Source organism: Bos indicus, chromosome 17, assembly GCF_029378745.1.
Source record: "Bos indicus isolate NIAB-ARS_2022 breed Sahiwal x Tharparkar chromosome 17, NIAB-ARS_B.indTharparkar_mat_pri_1.0, whole genome shotgun sequence".
Lineage (NCBI taxonomy): Eukaryota > Metazoa > Chordata > Mammalia > Artiodactyla > Bovidae > Bos > Bos indicus.
The window spans coordinates 34,063,307-34,081,015 of record NC_091776.1 but is presented as its reverse complement, the minus strand read 5'-3'; the positions used below and the strand labels follow the sequence as shown (position 1 = coordinate 34,081,015).

The window sequence follows — 17,709 nt, the reverse complement described above, 5'->3', positions numbered from 1 at the left end:
ATTCTGAAGGAGATCAGCCCTGGGATTTCTTTGGAAGGAATGATGCTAAAGCTGAAACTCCAGTACTTTGGCCACCTCATGTGAAGAGTTGACTCATTGGAAAAGACTCTGATGCTGGGAGGGATGGCAGGCGGAGAAGGGGACGACAGAGGATGAGATGGCTGGATGGCATCACTGACTCAATGGATGTGAGTCTGAGTGAACTCCGGGAGTTGGTGATGGACAGGGAGGCCTGGCGTGCTGCGATCCGTGGGGTCGCAAAGAGTCGGACACGACTGAGCGACTGATCTGATCTGATCTGATACATTTATTTCATGCAATTTTTCTTGCCTTCATTTCAACAAAATCAGTTGTGCTGTTATAATCGTGATTTTTTTTTACATAATTATGTTATGTTGGCAGTGATGCCAATTTAGAAAGCATTTATTGAATCACCATTGTTCTTAGACTTTTGTATTTTTAATTTCCAATTTGGAGAATTATATGATATGTATGTATATTGATGATATGTATGTATATTGAGGTAACCTAGCATAACTGGAACTGTCAATAGAATTTTTAAAACAGTATCTGATTCTAAATCACCATAAATATTATACATAGTGCTTAAACATTTTAGTAAGGAGACATGACAAAATAGCGTCGTCACAGAAAATATTTTATAGGTATTTTAACTTTCTTGAATAAAGTGCTAGCAATAATATATTTCTTTGATCACCTTTTAAAATAATATCTAAATTCATATGGTAATATAAACAATCAGTATACCAGGTAATATATTTATATGCTACTTCTACATTTACATGTACTAAAATTTAAGAAAAATTTGAAATGTTTAATATTGCAAATTGTTCCTTAGCTGCCATGCAGACCTATTGCCAATATGCTAATTTGCTAAGGTAGGACTATGTAAAGTAGGATGCGAAGAGCTGACTCATTTGAAAAGACCCTGATGCTGGGAAAGATTGAAGGCAGGAGGAGAAGGTGACAACAGAGGATGAGATGGTTGGATGGCATCACTGACTCAATGGACATGAGTTTGAGTAAACTCCAGGAGTTGGTGATGGACAGGGAGGCCTGGCATGCTGCAGTCCATGGGGTCACAAAGAGTCAGACAGGACTGAGCGACTGAACTGAGCTGAACTGAGGACTATGTCAGGATGCCACACCTGGAACATATGGAGAAAAAAATGGGTGCTCATCAACAAGTGGGGAAAGATCCCTCTTTTGTAAGAATCTATTGCATCCACACTGAGAAGAAGGATGGGACCAGTTACTGCATTTCTGCACTTGCTTTTATTTAACTGATTCTGCTCCTCAAATCTTCCCTAGGTAATGAAGCAATATCATCTCTGAAGTCCAGTGTAGCATGCAGATGCACTCATCTTTTGTTTTGGGAATAGACAGCAAGAGATTTAAAGGAATAATCATTTGGGAACTGAGAGAAGTTTGATGTAAAAGCCATCATTTAAAAATCACATATTGGGGTGGATCAGCTCTGTCTGATGGATGCAATTGACATGGTATCCAGGTATTTTTTTTTAATAAATTCAGTTTCTATGTTTATAATGAGCAGATCTCCCTAAAGAGTAGAACCCAAAGAAAGGTATTCTTCTTACCCAAGTGGAAAAGTTTCTAAAAGAAAGTGTACTCAGTATAGGAGTGATCTATCATTCTGAAATCTCTAAACACTTTGTATTTTTTCCTCCTCATGCTTGGAAAGATATGATAAATACAATAACACTTTGTCCACTTGTTGTATCTCCTCATAGAGAACACAGGTTCTTTATGACCAACGAGAGATATCTTATTTGATTTTTTTAAATCACCACCTGTGCCTAGCACAGTAGATTCAAGATGGTTGTTATTGTTTAGTCGCTCAGTTGTGTCTGACTCTTTGCCACCCCACGGACTGCAGCACACCAGGCTTCCCTGTCCTTCACTATCTCCCAGAGTTTGCCCAAACTCGTGTCCATTGATTTGGTAATGCCATCCAACCATCTCATTCTGTGTTACCCTCTTCTCCTCCTGCCCCAACATTGGGGTCTTTTCAAATGAGTTGGCTCTTCACATCAGGTGGCCAAAGTATTGGAGCTTGAGCTTCAACATTAGTCCTTCCCCTTCCAATGAATATACAGGACTAATTTCCTTTAGGATTGTCTGGTTTGATTTCATTGCTGTCCAAGGGACTCTTAAGAGTCTTCTCCTGCACCACAGTTTGAAAGTATCAGTTTTTTGATGGTCAGTCTTCTTTATGGTCTAGCTCTCACATCCATACATGACTACTGGAAAAACCATAGCTTTGACTATATGTACCTATGTTGGTAAAGTAATGTCTCTGCTTTTTAATATGCTGTCTAGGTTTGTCATAGCTTTTCTTCCAAGGAGCAAGCGTCTTTTAATATCATGGCTGCAATCATGATCTGCAGTGATTTTGGAGCCCAAGAAAATAAAGTCTGACACTATTTCCATTGTTTCCCCATCTATTTGCTGTGAAGTGATGGGACTGGATGCCGTGATCTTAGTTTTTTGAATGTTGAGTTTTAAGCCAGCCTCTTTAGTCTCCTCTTTCACCTTCATCAAGAGGCCCTTTAGTTCCTCTTCCCTCCTGCCATTAGGTTGGTATCTTCTACATATCTGAGATTATTGATATTTCTCCCAGCAATCTTGATTCCAACTTGTGCAAAAATACCCAGCCCAGCATTTCACATGATATACCCTGCATATAAGTTAAATGAGCAGGGTGACAATATACGGCCTTGACGTACTCCTTTCTAATTTTGAACCAGTCTGTTGTTCCATGTCTGGTTCTAACTGTTGCTTCTTGTCCTGCATACAGGTTTCTCAGGAGACAAATAAAGCAGTCTGGTATTCCCATTTTTTTAAAGTATTTTCCACAATTTGTTGTGAGCCAAGTAGTGAAAGGCTTTTGTGCAGTCAATCAATGAAGAATCAAGATTGTAGAGTCTCAAATTTACTTTAAAAATTTTTGAATAGCTAAACTAAATAAATAAAAGAAAAATACAACAAACTGTAATTCATTATGTAACAATGTAATAAACTGTAACCCTTGTGATTTTTTTGTTTCTGCTCTTTGGTTAGGAATGCATTACATATGCGTGTAATGGGGTAATTAACAAAACCAACATTAGACCAGCTGAGGTCTGAGGCTGAATCATTGAGACAGTAATAATAGTGTCACAAACTGAAGTGTGACTATTGATTACACTGTGGGTGGGAGATGAGTGATGGAAAGAAGAGTGGGAAATCAGTTTAGTTGAAGGTGAAATAGGTAAATATTAATGAAAGTCTCAGAAGGGAATAAGAGATGTAGGACTAAAATGTAAGCCAGAGATTGAGGTTAGTGAAAGATTTTTGTCTTGTGATTCAGAAATTATAATGCTAACAGTTGCATTTTTAATAATAATTAGTACATTTTAGTGTTTACTGTGTGTAAAGTAGTTTTGTTAAATGCTCTATGCATACCAGCTTATTTATTTCTTAGGGACACATGAAATTAATATTACCATGATCCTTTTCTTTGAAAGAATATAAATGAGGCTTTGAGATGGTTACTTGCCAACATTTCATTGCTGGCAAGTAACAGAGTAAGGAAGTCAACCAAGGTATTTCGGACGACATAGCTTGCTGTTTATCACCAAGGGCATTTGAAGCCATGGGATTGGATTCCAGTTCCTTGGCAGAAGGTAAAGAGAAATAAGAAAAGAAAATGACACAGGAAATGGTAACATCTGGCAGAAGGAAAGGAAGCTTTACTAATTAGCCTATTTAACTTACTAGTGAAAGAAATCACTCCTGACTTGGTTTAAACACAAGAGGGGATTTTAATAGGAAGATAAGCTGCGAAACATTTGGAGAACCATGACCGGAAAAAGGCCACAAGCTCTCATAACATTGGGAATCAGGGGCGAGAGCATTAGGCTTCTTTATTTTTCTCTTAGCTATGCTTCTCTGTGTCAAGTTCATTCATCTCTCTTTCTGTATGGCTTTATTCATGTGGCAAGAATTTAGGTAGCCATATATCCCAGAATTTCATAGCTTGTGATTTTAGCCAAGAAAGGGACAATGACAAGATTCTCTGGGACTCAAGTCCAGGTATTCAGAGCAAGACTCTAACTGGTCCAACCTAGGTCAAGTGCTATACCAGTTAGGAAATTTGTGCTCTATAACTGAGAAAACCTTTGTTGTTGCTGTTTAGTCCCTGAGTTGTGTCTGACTCATTGTAACCCAATGAGCTGCAGCATGCAAGGCTCCTCTGTCCTCCACTATCTCTCAGAGTTTTGCTCAAATTCATGTCCATTGAGTCGGTAATACTATCTAACCATTTCATCCTCTGCTGCTCCCTTCTCCTTTGGCCTTCAATCTTCCCCAGCATCAGAGTATTTTCTAGTGAGTTGTCTCTTTGCATCACGTTGCCAAAATATTGGATGGAGCTTCAGCTTCAGCATCAGTCCTTCCAGTGCATATTCAGGACTGATTTCCTTGAGGATTGACTGGTTTGATCTCCTTCCTGTCCAAGGGAATCTCAAGAGTCTTCCAGCATCAGTTTGAAATCACCAATTCTTCTGTGCTCAGCCCTCTTTATGGTCCAACTCTCACACCTGTACATGACTACTGGAAAAACTATAGCTTTGACTATATGGAGTTTTGTCAGCAAAGTGATGTCTCTCCTTTCTGTGTGACTTAAAAAACTAAAAAAATCTTTATTGTATATATATTTTTTCATATAACAAGAGATCTGGAGGGAGTTGGCTCTAGGTATGGTTCAGCACTAAATGATGTCAAGGGTTAGAATATCTAGGATTCTTTCAACATTCCACTTGTGATAGAAAGATGGCTGCAGTTACTATGATAATCATATCCTCATGGCAGCCTCTGAAGCAGAAGAAAGGGGGCACAAAAGAAGACTCTCTGTAAAACATACTCTTTCTGTTAGGAGAGAAATTACTGCATTTAGCTTTGGTGGGGCCTGCATGTGTGCATGCTAAGTCAGTTCATTCATGTCTGACTCTTTGTGACCCTGTGGACGGTAGCCCGCCAGGCTCCTCTGTCCATGGGATTCTCCAGGCAAGAATACTGAAGTGGGCTGCCATGCCCTTCACCAGGGGATCTTCCTGACCCAAGGATTGAACCTGTGTCTCTTAAGTCTCCCTCATTGGCAGGCATGTTATTTACCACTAGTACCACCTGGGAAGCCATTAGTGAGGCCTGAACAGATATAATTCTGGGGATCTTCTTTCAAACAGATCAATATTAAAAATACAAAATTGGGCAGAGGGCTTCTTGACTGGGGTCATTGTGAGTATGAGACCCTAAGCTGAAGTTTGTCCAGCTTCCAAGTAAATCGTCTCTGTTTCATTTCCTCTGTTGTCTCCATGGCTGAACTGAGTCATGTGATCTCTCCTGGCTGCAAGGAGCTTGGGGAAGTGAGTGTCTGAAACTTGCAGCAGCTAACTTTGGAGATGGGTATCTAAGACTAGGGAAGATGGGGAGAAGACTGACTGTTGAATGAGAACTGATTTGTTTCCATAAATGTCTATTATTGGGATGTTTCTGCATGTCCAGAGCTATAGAGTCATTCTATAAAGCATGACTGCTTTTAAAAGTAATTCTGTGAATTGGGGTAGTGGGATCAATAGTATTGCCCCCCAAATTTGTCCACCTAGAATCTCAGAACATCATCTTATTTGGATGTAGGGTCTCTGCGATGTCAGTAGTTAAGGACTTTGGGATGCATAGTAATGGATTTAGGGTGAGTGGAGGAGAGATGCAGGGTCATGCAGAGAAGAAGGCTGTGTGAAGATCGAGGCAGAGTGGAGTTATGCTCTCACAAGTTGTGAACACCTGGGGCCACCAGAGGCTCAAAGAGCCAAGGTAGCCTTCTCCCCTAGAGTCTTCAGAGAGTGCACAGCCCTGCTCACACCTTCACTTGTGACCTTTAGCTTCTAGAATTACGAGAGAACAAATTTCTGCTGTATTAAGCCATGCAGTTTGTGGTTGTTATGGCAGCCCTAGGGAACAAATACGATGGCATAAAGGGTAGTTATCAGAAGAAGGGGATGTGGAGCTGTTGTCCATTGAGGGATTTATAAAAGGAGTTACAAGCAGGTCGAGTCACAGATATAGGATGAGAGCCAGGTTGGTGATTGCTTGATGGAATGTCAATGCTGGGAAGAGGTCATGTGAAATCCAGACAAGAGAGCAGAGATGATGAGAAAGGAGAGCACACACTCTTCCATCCAAACCATGAATCCCTAAGCAGATCTACCTGTTGCTGTCTGTCCATAAATGCTGTGTGTTAGAAATGGCCCTGTCCTCTTCCTCTTTCCTGGATCACTCACTTGCCTAATCCACTCTATCAGTTTCTCTCTGTGAAACCAACGTGGCAGGCACCCTCCTCCTTTTAGTCCCTCCTGTCATTGGTGTGGAGTGCTGTGTATCTCTGAGTGTGTGTATAGAGTGATGTGTTCATAGCTTTCCATTTGTAGATATTAAGTAATCGAGGCAGAATCTCTGTCTCTTTGGTTCTCTTTTCTGGTAGCATACTCTTGAAGTTATTTAAGAAGTGCTGAAATGAAGCTGATGGCATGTAATGTATATCTTGTGGGGTACAAGCATAAGAAAAATAAGAGACACTGACATTAAATCCTTAGAAGTCTCCTTATTTAAATCCTATAGTTAAAAAATCTGTTATTTGGGGAAGTAGTCCACATTTATTTATTTTAGACGTAAAAGAAGTCAATTCTTTGGAAGGACGACTATTTCTTTTTTTTTTAAATATGTTTTTTTTTTTTTTAAGTTGGAGTGTAGTTGCTTTACAATGTTGTTAGTTTCTACTGTACAATGACATGTATCAGTAATATGTATGCATATATCCACTCCCTCTTGGACCTCCCATCACTCCCAACCCCACTCGTCTAGGTCATCACAGAACACTGAGCTGGATGTGACTACGCTGTGAATGTATTAATATATGCACGTCCATGAATTCTTATATAGCCTGTATCTTTTCCTTGATGACTCAGAGTTGCTGTTATGCATGTCCATTATTGTTCTGTGCTGTAGTGCGATGTTCTGGGGCTTTTTTCCCTGAATGCTTGGACAATCACACTGCTGAACTGGGGCTCTCTTCTCTTGCTGTAGAGCCGGGCAGCTGTGCTACTGGTAGTTCCCAACACACTTTTCTTTACCAGCATGCTGTCTTTCTTTAATGTACTGTTTCTAATCCATTGTGGCCTGGGAATCCAAGTAACACAGCTTGTTAGAATTGATCCTAATGTAAGAGTAAATGCCCCCAAGCAAGCATCTGTGCCCCCGAGTGAGTTTCTTTGGGAGTCTATTCTTCAAGTTAGGTGTAATCAGTTTTAGTGCATGGTCAGCCAGAGCAATTTTTTCTCTGCTTCTGAACACTCACACAGATCCAGCTGGCCAAGGAGGTGGTTGGCAGCATCCAGCAAGTTCTCAGGAGGAATGTTTTTTTCCCCCCTTTACATTGTTTTCCAGGCCCTAAGTTATTTTTAAATATGATATATGTGGTTTTGTTTCATTTTAGGATATCGACGGGATAATATTCACTGGAGAAATAATTCCTTACTTTTAAAGCCTCCATCTTGGCCAGTTACCTTAGCCGAACTTTGGATAATGGTAATGTGTGGTTTGTTTTGGGCTAAGAGCTACGAGTCTGTGTTGTTAATGACTGACACGCAGCGACCATGTGTGTCAAAGCTGGGTTAACTAGAGAGGAAAAGCTGTGTGAGAATAACCTGATTGTGCCAAGAGGTCATATTTTAAACATACAGTCAACCCTCTGGAACCGCAATTTCCGCATCTGCAAAGTCAACCGACCAGAGCCTGTGGATTCAGATATCCGCTCTACTAGGCCATTTTATGTAAAGGGCTTGAGCATCCTTGGTCTTTTTATTATTATTATTTTTTTTAATCCACTGAAGTCCTGGAACCAATCCCTGCCCCCCACTCCCCGCCCCAACACACAGACACACAAACACATACACAGATGCTGAGGGGGAACTGGACTGTACATAGCAGTACTGAAGATACAGGAGGAGAGCCAGGGTTTCCTAGGATGTCATACTGTTTATGAGTCAGGTTGTAGAAGGTCTTTGCATCTTGAGATGACACAAGTCAAAATGACAAGAGTAGGAATTTTGAGGTTGAAATCAGTCAGGCAGTTGGATAACAGTCATTTGATTTAGTTTGAGTAAACTCCCGGAGTTGGTGATGGATAGGGAGGCCTGGCGTGCTGCAGTCCATGGGCTAGCAAAGAGTTGGACATGACTAAGCGACTGAACTGAACATTCAATTTAAGAAAAGAAGAGTCTTTGAGCAGAACTGGTTTCTCGTAGGTCCTTTTCAACTGTATTACACGCAAACTCTTGCCGTGAGAGAGTAAATGGTGAAGGGCACAGAATACATAGAAGACTTGGAGAAGCCAAGTGTAAATAGTCACAGCCCTGAAAAATGATGCAGGTTTAGGAAAATGAGTGCCTCTATAAATCACTGGAAAACTCGATGATGATTCGCGCTGCAGATGGGCTTTTAAACAAGTGTGCAAGTTTGCTGCTGCTTCTCAACTCCCAATTGGATACTTAAAAAAAAAAAAGGCTCTTTCTCAATATCCTGTTCTTGTGCCTTATTAAAATCATTCTGGTGCTCTGACCCCCACCCCTTGTTTCTTTCTTCTTTTCACATCTGTGTTTGTGTGGGGAGGATGTGACCCACTGTTCCCAGCCGTGGAGAATGCCTCAAAGTCATGAGGACGAGATGGTGACCCAGCTACAGCGCGTGTGAAATGAGTGATGGGAAGAGAGAGGGAGAGAGCAAGACGCGGTACCGGGTTAGGAGTTGTGCAGTTATTTCTAGCTTTGAATTGTTTCCAAATCTCATACATTCACAGACAGCCTCGCCAAAGCCCACAGCTGTCATGCATTTTCAACAGATTCCACAGGGCCTAGATGAGGTTTGAAGGCATTCCTTTGCTCTTACACATTAGCTCCAAGGAATTACCGTAACATCTGATATTGTGGAATTGGAATCTTTGCCATCCTGACCTTGCCCAGAGCAGTCCGGAAATAGGGGTCCAAGAATGTATTATCTCATATGGCCTGTAAGGGTCACCAGGGGCCCCCTTGGTGCCGTTCCAACCAAATGCAGGCGCCCAATGTGCTCTACTTTTGGGGAAACTGTGCTGCTTCGTATGGACACAGTGGGCAGACACGTGTTCCCATTGCTATTTGGATGTTTGTCATAGGAAAGGCATGTTCCACTGGAGAAATTCCCAGCTGTCAGTAATGTGCTGATACACCACAGCCAATCATCGGAAGGCGAGCCAAATAAACAGGATGTTCACAGTGTGTGTGATTGCATGAGTGTGGAGCAAAACTTCTGCCCATTTCACAGCCTCATAATGGGATTGACATGCATTGCTTCATCTGCATCTGTCTGTTTAGGGTAGAAACACATAGACACCATGGAAACAACGTGTTAGAGAGCCCTTTCTTTGGCTATGTGGGTATTGATATGGTGGGATGAAGTCTGTGTAAACTGGGAATGAACGTTTCTTTAGTGTCATGAATTTACTTGCTGGGAAGTGCCTTCAGGTCATCCAAACACAGAGAGGAAATGAGCAGATTGTCGGTGGCTATTGTGCGTTGACTGAGGGGGCTGAGTGTCTCTGGCTATTTTTACACACAGCTGGAGTCATCTTCATTCTTTCTTCTTGTAAGCCACTAACTGGTTATTTATATAAATGTACAGAAACAAGTCAGAGTTATGTCATTGCCCTTCTCTTTGAAAATGCTGCTACTGTTAACTGTGTGCTGTGCTCAGTCCCTCAGTCGTGTCCGACTCTTTGTGACCCCATGGACTGTAGCCCACCAGGCTCCTCTGTCCATGGGGATTCTCCAGGCAAGAATACTGGAGTGGTTTTCAATGCCTTCCTCCAGGGGAACTTCCCAACCCAGGGATCGAACCCAGGTCTCCCGCACTGCAGGCAGAATCTTTACTGTCTGAGCCACCAGGGAAGCAAAGTGAAAGTTGCTCAGTCGTGTGTGACTCTTTGCGACCCCCTGGACTGCATAGTCCATGGAATTCTCCAGGCCAGCATAATGGAGTGGATAGCCTTTCCATTCTCCAGGAGATCTTTCCAACCCAGGGATTGAACCTAGGTCTCCTGCATTGCAGGCAGATTCTTTACCAGCTGAGCCACAAGGGAAGCCCAAGAATACTGGAGTGGGTAGCCTATCCCTTCTCCAAAGGATCTTCCCAACCCAGGAATCGAACTGGGGTCTCCTGCATTGCAGGCAGATTCTTTACCAACTGAGCTATGAGGGAAGCCCGGTTAACTATTAGTGCCTAAAAATATTTCTGAAGCAGCAATTTGGGAAGGGACAGTGGGGACTTCCTTCAACATTCATGTGCAGAGTTCTTTGAAAAATGACATTAAATATCCTGTTAGATGCCAAACCCTTTACTCCTCCAGAAATGTAGATCCCTTTGCCCAAGTTGGTACATTTATTCATAATAATAACAGTAGGTAACATTTACTGCAGATTTCCTACATGCCAGTGTTGGGTTCGGTCTTTAACATATGTTAACTCTTTTAATTCTCACAAAAGCATATTGTGTTGGTATTCTTCTTTTTCTTCTAAAGATAAGGAAACTAGGGTTCATGAATGTTAGTGGGCTTGCCTAAGAAAATCGAGCTGGTTAAAGAGTGAGTTTGAAGCCAGATCTATTTGAGTCCAGAACCCACACACTTAACCACTCCTCTGTATGACCCTCATGTGTGTTTGCTTTATGGGAAATCTGATTCTGTTGCAGCCTCTGGTATTATGTTCCATGGAAATGTGACTCCTTGTTCCTTCTTGAATAAGCTTGAGGGACAGAGATAATATTGGCATTCTCATGCCTATTCATTTAGGATGCTTCACTAGCATAGCAGGCTGAAGGTTGAGGACCACGGCGTGAAGAGTTGGTCATGATTTTTTCAATTTTGATCTTTTAATTATGATTGCTGCATGCTGCTTTTGAAACTTATGGCCCAAGATGCACTGACTTAAGCCCAAGCACATGTCAGGATGCCTTCTTTTAAAAATTTTGACACACTTTCATAGTTTTTAGGTGATAAGCATAGCTGAAAAAATAGAGTTTTCTAAATGCACAGAATCTGTACTTTGTTTTGTTGTTACTGTTGCTTAGTCACTCAGTCGTGTATGACTCTTTGAGACCCCATGGACTGTAGCCCATCAGGCTTCTCTATCCATGGGATTTCCCAGGCAAAGATACTGGAGTGGGTTGCCATTTCCTTTTCCAGGGGATCTTCCCAAACCCAGTGATAGAACCCATGTCTTGTGCATTGGCAGGTGGATTCTTTACCACTGAGCCACCACGGAGGCTTAGTTTGGTTAATGAACTTTTAAAAGATTTGTACTATGGTATCATCTAGCAGAGGACAGAACTACATAATGGTTAGAACACAAGCTCTGGACTTGCATTACTTAATTTTTCTGTGACCTTGGAAAATATGATTGATATCTCTGTACCCTTTTCTGCCCCCATCTGTGCAATAGGGCGCAGGGAAATAGCAGTTATCTTGTAAGATTGTTATTAAGATGTAATGAGAGGATACATGTAAAATGTGTAGTAAATATTCGGTTGTATGCAGTAAATGCCTTTTGGCACTTTCTATCACCATCTTTGCATTATTTTTCTCCAGGGTTCTCACTGCAATCCAATGCACTGGATTATGAAATATTGGCTCCCTGAACTAGAACATAAGCCCCATGGAACCAGGTATGTTTTGTTCTCCTCTGTATCCTCATGGTCTAGGACAGCAGCCCAAACCATCTCACAAATGTGTTGAATAAATTAGCTGTTATTATCATCACTATTATTATCATCAGTTTCAGACACTATGCTTTCAAAAACTTTTGAAAATACTGTTCAGGTTTGCACAGTTACTGAGAGGCTTAAGATATGTTTGATTTGTAATCATAGAATTTAATAGTTTATAGAAACATCAGAACATATTGAGTTTAGCCTCTTCAATTTATAAGAGAACTTAAAATATCCTGAGGCCAGGAATATTAAGTGGTGTTCCCCCTGTTAAGAATTACCCAGTGGCAGCTAAGATCTGGCTTCAAGGCCTATGACACCCAATGCAGTCAGTATTCCTTCTTCTGTGGCCCACTGACTTCTAATTTGGGAACCAACTTGGCTCTTGCCTCTCAGTGGGTCAAGCCTCATTCCAGGTGAAAACTCAGGTCCTGTTTCTTCATTGTGTTTTACTCCAAACTTCTCATCACCTAGTTGATTGGTCATTGCTGCCATCCATGTTTCTCACAGGGATAGAATTTATTCGAATGATAAAGTGTACTTTAGTCACAAGATATGTCTAGAGATGGCTGAGGATTACAAGGGGTCAGGAAAGCAGCTCCTCTCCTGATCACTAAGTTAGAAGTTGTGCACCTTTTATCAGCTCTGTTTGGAGTCCATCCTGGCTTTTGAGATCTCCAATATATTTCATTTGGGGAGAAAATCAAAACAAATAAAACCTTTAAAGGTTATCACACTTCTGGCTCCAGAGCTACCTAAGAGAAAAGAAGGTATGAATTCATCTCCAAAACATCATGTACTGTTTCCAGTATGGTAAGCAATGTGGCTGGAGTTTACAGATATTTTTAAAGGCGCAACTTTTCCTCAAGGAGTTTACACTCTGAAAAATTCATCCCACAGTACGTAACAGTGACCGTAGTTAGAACACGAAGAGTGGAGATGAAGATGAAAATTTGAAGGCGCTTAGAGAAGGGAAAAAAACCACTTCCAGGGAGTGAATGGGATGTTGACATAAAAGGCAACATCTTAAGTAGACTATTGTGGTTGGTGGCATTCTCCAAATTTCATGCATCTTGGCTGAGATATATTTTTAAAGTTGATTGATTACTTAAGGTCTGTTTTATTTCATGATGTTTTATATTTTCATGTATGCCATTTAATAGACACATCTATATGCAACCTAGTGCAATCAAAATAGCTTATTTCTCAAAAAGAGGCTTTTGTTGCAGGTATTGCTTTGTATTTTTTGATACTCACAATTATAAGCATTTACTTGAATTTATGAATGATAATATATTCCCCAAAGAAAAAATTGTATCTTGTATATACACATGTAAGGTATTTAGAGTCTGTATATATAGTTAAGAATTAAACAGGCCCTTTTTGGACACTGCGGATTTGACTCATGTAACTGATTGTAGAACGGTTGAAACACAAAAGATTTGCAAACCAAAGTCCATTATGATATAGTAGGGAGTATTGAAGGGACCCCGGAGCTGAACCTATGATTTTTACATTAAAAAGTCCCAGAAAACAGTTGCCTCCATAGATGTTTTTTTTCCCCCTGTGAGTGTATCTTTCTACTTAAAATAATTCACTGCATTTATTTTAATAGTTGATCTTTTTCCTGATCCTTATTTACAAAAGAGAATATAATGCTGGTAATATAAGTATCTTTAGTTTTGCTAAATATTTTACAGTGCATTGAATATGTCATGGTAACTAGAAACTTGAAAGCTCTTTTTTTTATTGAGGTCTAATTTACATGTAACTATGTCAGTTTCAGTTGTATACCAAAATAATACCTGTATATATTGCAAAATGATGACCACACTATGTCTTGAAAGTTTTGATTAATTTTTATTAAATCATATGTCATATTTTCCATTTACCCATCAAAAAAAAAAACACAAAACAAATATGATTTATAGAAGCAAGAATGACAGAGATATGATTTGCCTCCGTTTACTGAGGTGACGGCGCTTCCTTTTCCATTCTTCCCCTCCATTCTGACTTTGCCCTGTCCCTGTGCCCAGCTAAGGAGTTGTTGGCTGTGAGGCTCTGTGTCCCTAGCATCCATGTACTAGCTTGGTTGGTTTCCTGACTGTGGGCTGCCCTAGCTACCCGTTCTGTTTGCTGGTTCCTAAAGCTACGGTTGCAGCCTTAGTCTTTTGTTTCTCACGTCGAACATGCCGACAGATGTGCTCACTGAACATTTTAACCAGCATACTTAGGCTGGCTTCTTCTGAAGCTGATGAAATTACCAAAACAATTTCATGCTCCTCTGCAGAGCAAAGGGAAGGCAAAACCAGAAAGATGGATCAAACGCAGCCACTGTGGAAGACGTCTCAGAGCTTTAACAGAGCATAAGAACAACGGTGTTCAGTGACTTTGGGGGGCCATGTTCTCTCATGATGAGAACTGGACTAAAACAGCTTACTCAGACCCTGTGTACTATGTCTTATTATAATTAGCTTTTACACTATGATTGGATTTTAGACCAGATTATCCATTGCTATTTGTGCAGAGAGGTCAATCGATTTTTTTGTAAATATCTTGGGACAGGTTTCCTGAGGTCATGAACATGTGACTATACCAAGAAGAATGATTTATTATCAAATATTTGTTGAACTGTTATTATGTGAAGGAGACTTATTTAATGTGTAAATATTTATGCAAGACACACTCCTTGCTCAGAGGATCTTGTGCACAGTTGTTAAAACTGGTGTGGGACCTTCTATGACATAGGGCATATTCGAGGATAAGAGGACTTTCTAGTGGTTGATAGAATATTAGATCTGAAGCTCTTTCAGAAATCATCTACTCCTCCCATCTCATCCTATGGGTATGATAACTGTAAGTGTGACTTGCCCAAGAAGATCACTCAGACATTGAGGAAAAGTCAAATATAAACATACTTATCTTTCCTTTAAATCTGGTAATTTTTTTCATGATATAACATGTATATTTATACTGTTTTAAGCAGATCAAATGCAGTTGAATTTTACTTGTTGTACTTTAGTGCTTATTGTTGATTGTTTTAATCCTAATGTGTTTAATCTGGTTTTCTCTGTGTTGTATATTTTTAGATATGGGAGAGAGGACGAGAGAAGAACTTCTCTATTTTGCACTTCAATTTTTCATTTTTTACTAGTACTAATTTGAAACTTTTCATTATATAAGTAATACCTACTAATTGAATAAAACTAGAAGATACATATAAGGAAAATGAAAAAACTAAATTCAATGATAAAACTAGGTGCAATCTTCTAGAGAAAACCACTAATATATGTATTTATTTTTCTTTGCAATAAAAATGGGATCATATTTAGCCTACTATTTTACACTTCATTTTTTCAGGTAGCTATTTACATGAGCATTTTTTATGTGGGTAAGTATATTTAGAATAACACTTTTATCGGAATGGCAAAATACTCTGTTTCATTCATTTTATATTGTAGACATTTTACTTACTGTCAATTTTTGAACACTTTGAGAACATTTTTTTGTTGTTGTAAATATTCTGTAATGAAGATCCATAAATTGCACATTTATATGTAATTATTTCCCTAATATTTTCAGTAGTTTTTCTGAATCAGAGAGTACACATACATGCTATACTTTTGATACACAGTGGGTCCATCACCAACACTTTTTATTCCTGATTTCAAAATTTGCAGTTTGTATTCAGAGCTGCAGGATTTAAAATCTGGCCAGGGTAAATGGGTTTATTAAAAAAAAAAAACAACAAAACCCTTTCCAGTAGAATACGTCAGGTCACAATGGCTTAATATTCATGCAGCAGGGTTATCATTTCTTGAAATATATTAAATAGGTGATATTGATCAGAGACTGATGATAATTGTTCAAAATAAGGGTTTCCTCATCTCTGTCTTTCAAAAACAAGAAGATGATGATTCTAAATTTAGCCTTGGCATCAGGAGATGGCTTCTGTCACGTCTTCATACCTCTTTATCAGAGCTCTCTGACTCACGCTTGGTACATCTGGGATGTAAACTGAATATATGGTTCTATGAGACCTTGGGAGTGTTCGGGTGTTAACTATAAAGCAAACACTGTTACTACCTAGAGGACACTGTGATTCTCTTACTTATGGTTTGAATTTGCTTTCTATGTGTTACTTTTTTTAGAAGTACTTTTTATTTGGACCATTTTAAAAGTCTATATTGAATTTGTTAGAATATTGGTTCTGTTTTATGTTTTGGATTTTCCACTGCAAGGGATGTGGGATCTTAGCTTCCCGACCGGGGTAGAACCTGCACCTCCAGCACTGGAAGGTAAAGCCCTAACCACTGGACCACCAGGGAAGTCCCTGTGGTTGCTTATTGACATGAGAATATGTAACGGTCATTTTTAAAACTTGGTTTACTAAAACCTTCTAGATGTGTATAATGAAACTACTAAATTTAGTGAGATTTGCATGCATTGTTTAAAAGTAAGATTATACTTCCTAATAGAAGAACATTTTCAAAGAGAAAAAAAACCCCACGCATTTATTTTTTGCAATGATAATCTTTCACATTTTGGTGCCTAATAGACTACAAAATCCTTGGTTTTCTTGGATAAGAAATAACTGAGCTCATTAAATGCATGTTGCTTTGAGATAATGGTGTTTTGTGATAATGGTTGTAGTTTCAAACATGTTTCTGCATAGAAATTAACTCGTATCTTTGTTTCTGAAACAGTCTAAGCACTCAAGAGAAAATATTATTGCATTTGTTTTATACCATCTGAGATTAAAATCATTCATATTGTAAATTTTAAAATATCTCCAAAGGTAATATTATTTTACAGCTAAGTATTTTGTCATCTAAGTAAATATTTATATAACTTTAGATTATGCTGTAACTCAATTTATAATGTTTAAAATTATTTTACCATATTTACCATTTATCTCAAGTATGGGTTAGCTCATTCTTTGGAATGGGCAACTATTGCTTTCAACTTTTATATTTTGTTTACAGGTTGTGTTTATTTTGATTAGTGGATTCTGGGATAGTTCTAGAAAAATGTTCAAATCTGATTAGTACTTTTGTGAGATAATGTGGATTTTGTACTTTATACCTACATTCATATGAGTAAATATTATTATGTCAGATGAGCTTGTGTGTGTGTTTGTGTTAGTCGCTTCAGTCATGTCCTACTCTTTGTGACCCCATGGACTGTAGCCCGCCAGGTTCCTGTGTCCATGAAATTCTCCAGGCAAGAATACGGCGGGTTCAGATGAGCTTAGTCTACTTGAAAAACAGAGAGGAGGGTAATGCAATACTGAAAAGTATTGCAAAGTAGGACAGGCCTATTTTGATAGAATGGAGAGAAATGGGGAGGAAAAAAGCCTAGAGTATAGATGACCTCCAGCTTAGGGCTGATTCAGGTATGGAGTCTTTGCGACCCCATAGACTGTAGCCCATCAGGCTCCTTTTTCCATGGAATTCTCCAGGGCTCAAACCCTGGTATCCTGCATTGAAGGCAGTTTCTTTACTATCTGAGCTACCAGGGAAGCCTAACTGAGAGTTATAGGTAATTATTAGGAAGAATGAAAGTCCTGAGCACCTGCCTGGGTGGGTGTTTGCCCATGTTAAGAGCCATATTTCACTTGACCATGATACTCTCTGTCAATCCAAATATTTGCTCTGGATAACTCTTTTCCTCTGCCTCACCATTTCGTTTCTCTCTTTCAGATTATAGTTTAGGACACACTTCTTCCAGGACAGTTTCTGTAAAATCCAGTGGCCTCCACACCACCAACATAATTCTGGATCCTTTAGACTACTCATCACTTTTGTAATCACTGCAGCTCCTCTTTTTACAGAC

At 39.5% G+C, this 17,709-nt stretch overlaps 1 long non-coding RNA gene across 1 annotated transcript in view; it reads left to right on the top strand.

The window, feature by feature from the left end:
• The window catches only part of LOC139176705 (uncharacterized), a 124,964-nt gene extending 107,737 nt beyond the window's left edge, over positions 1-17,227 (top strand). Inside the window, exons 4-5 of the long non-coding RNA XR_011561117.1 lie at positions 11,756-11,832; positions 14,964-17,227. This is a non-coding gene — a long non-coding RNA (uncharacterized lncRNA). The remainder of the gene's footprint in view (positions 1-11,755; positions 11,833-14,963) is intronic.
• Positions 17,228-17,709: the final 482 nt, after the last annotated feature.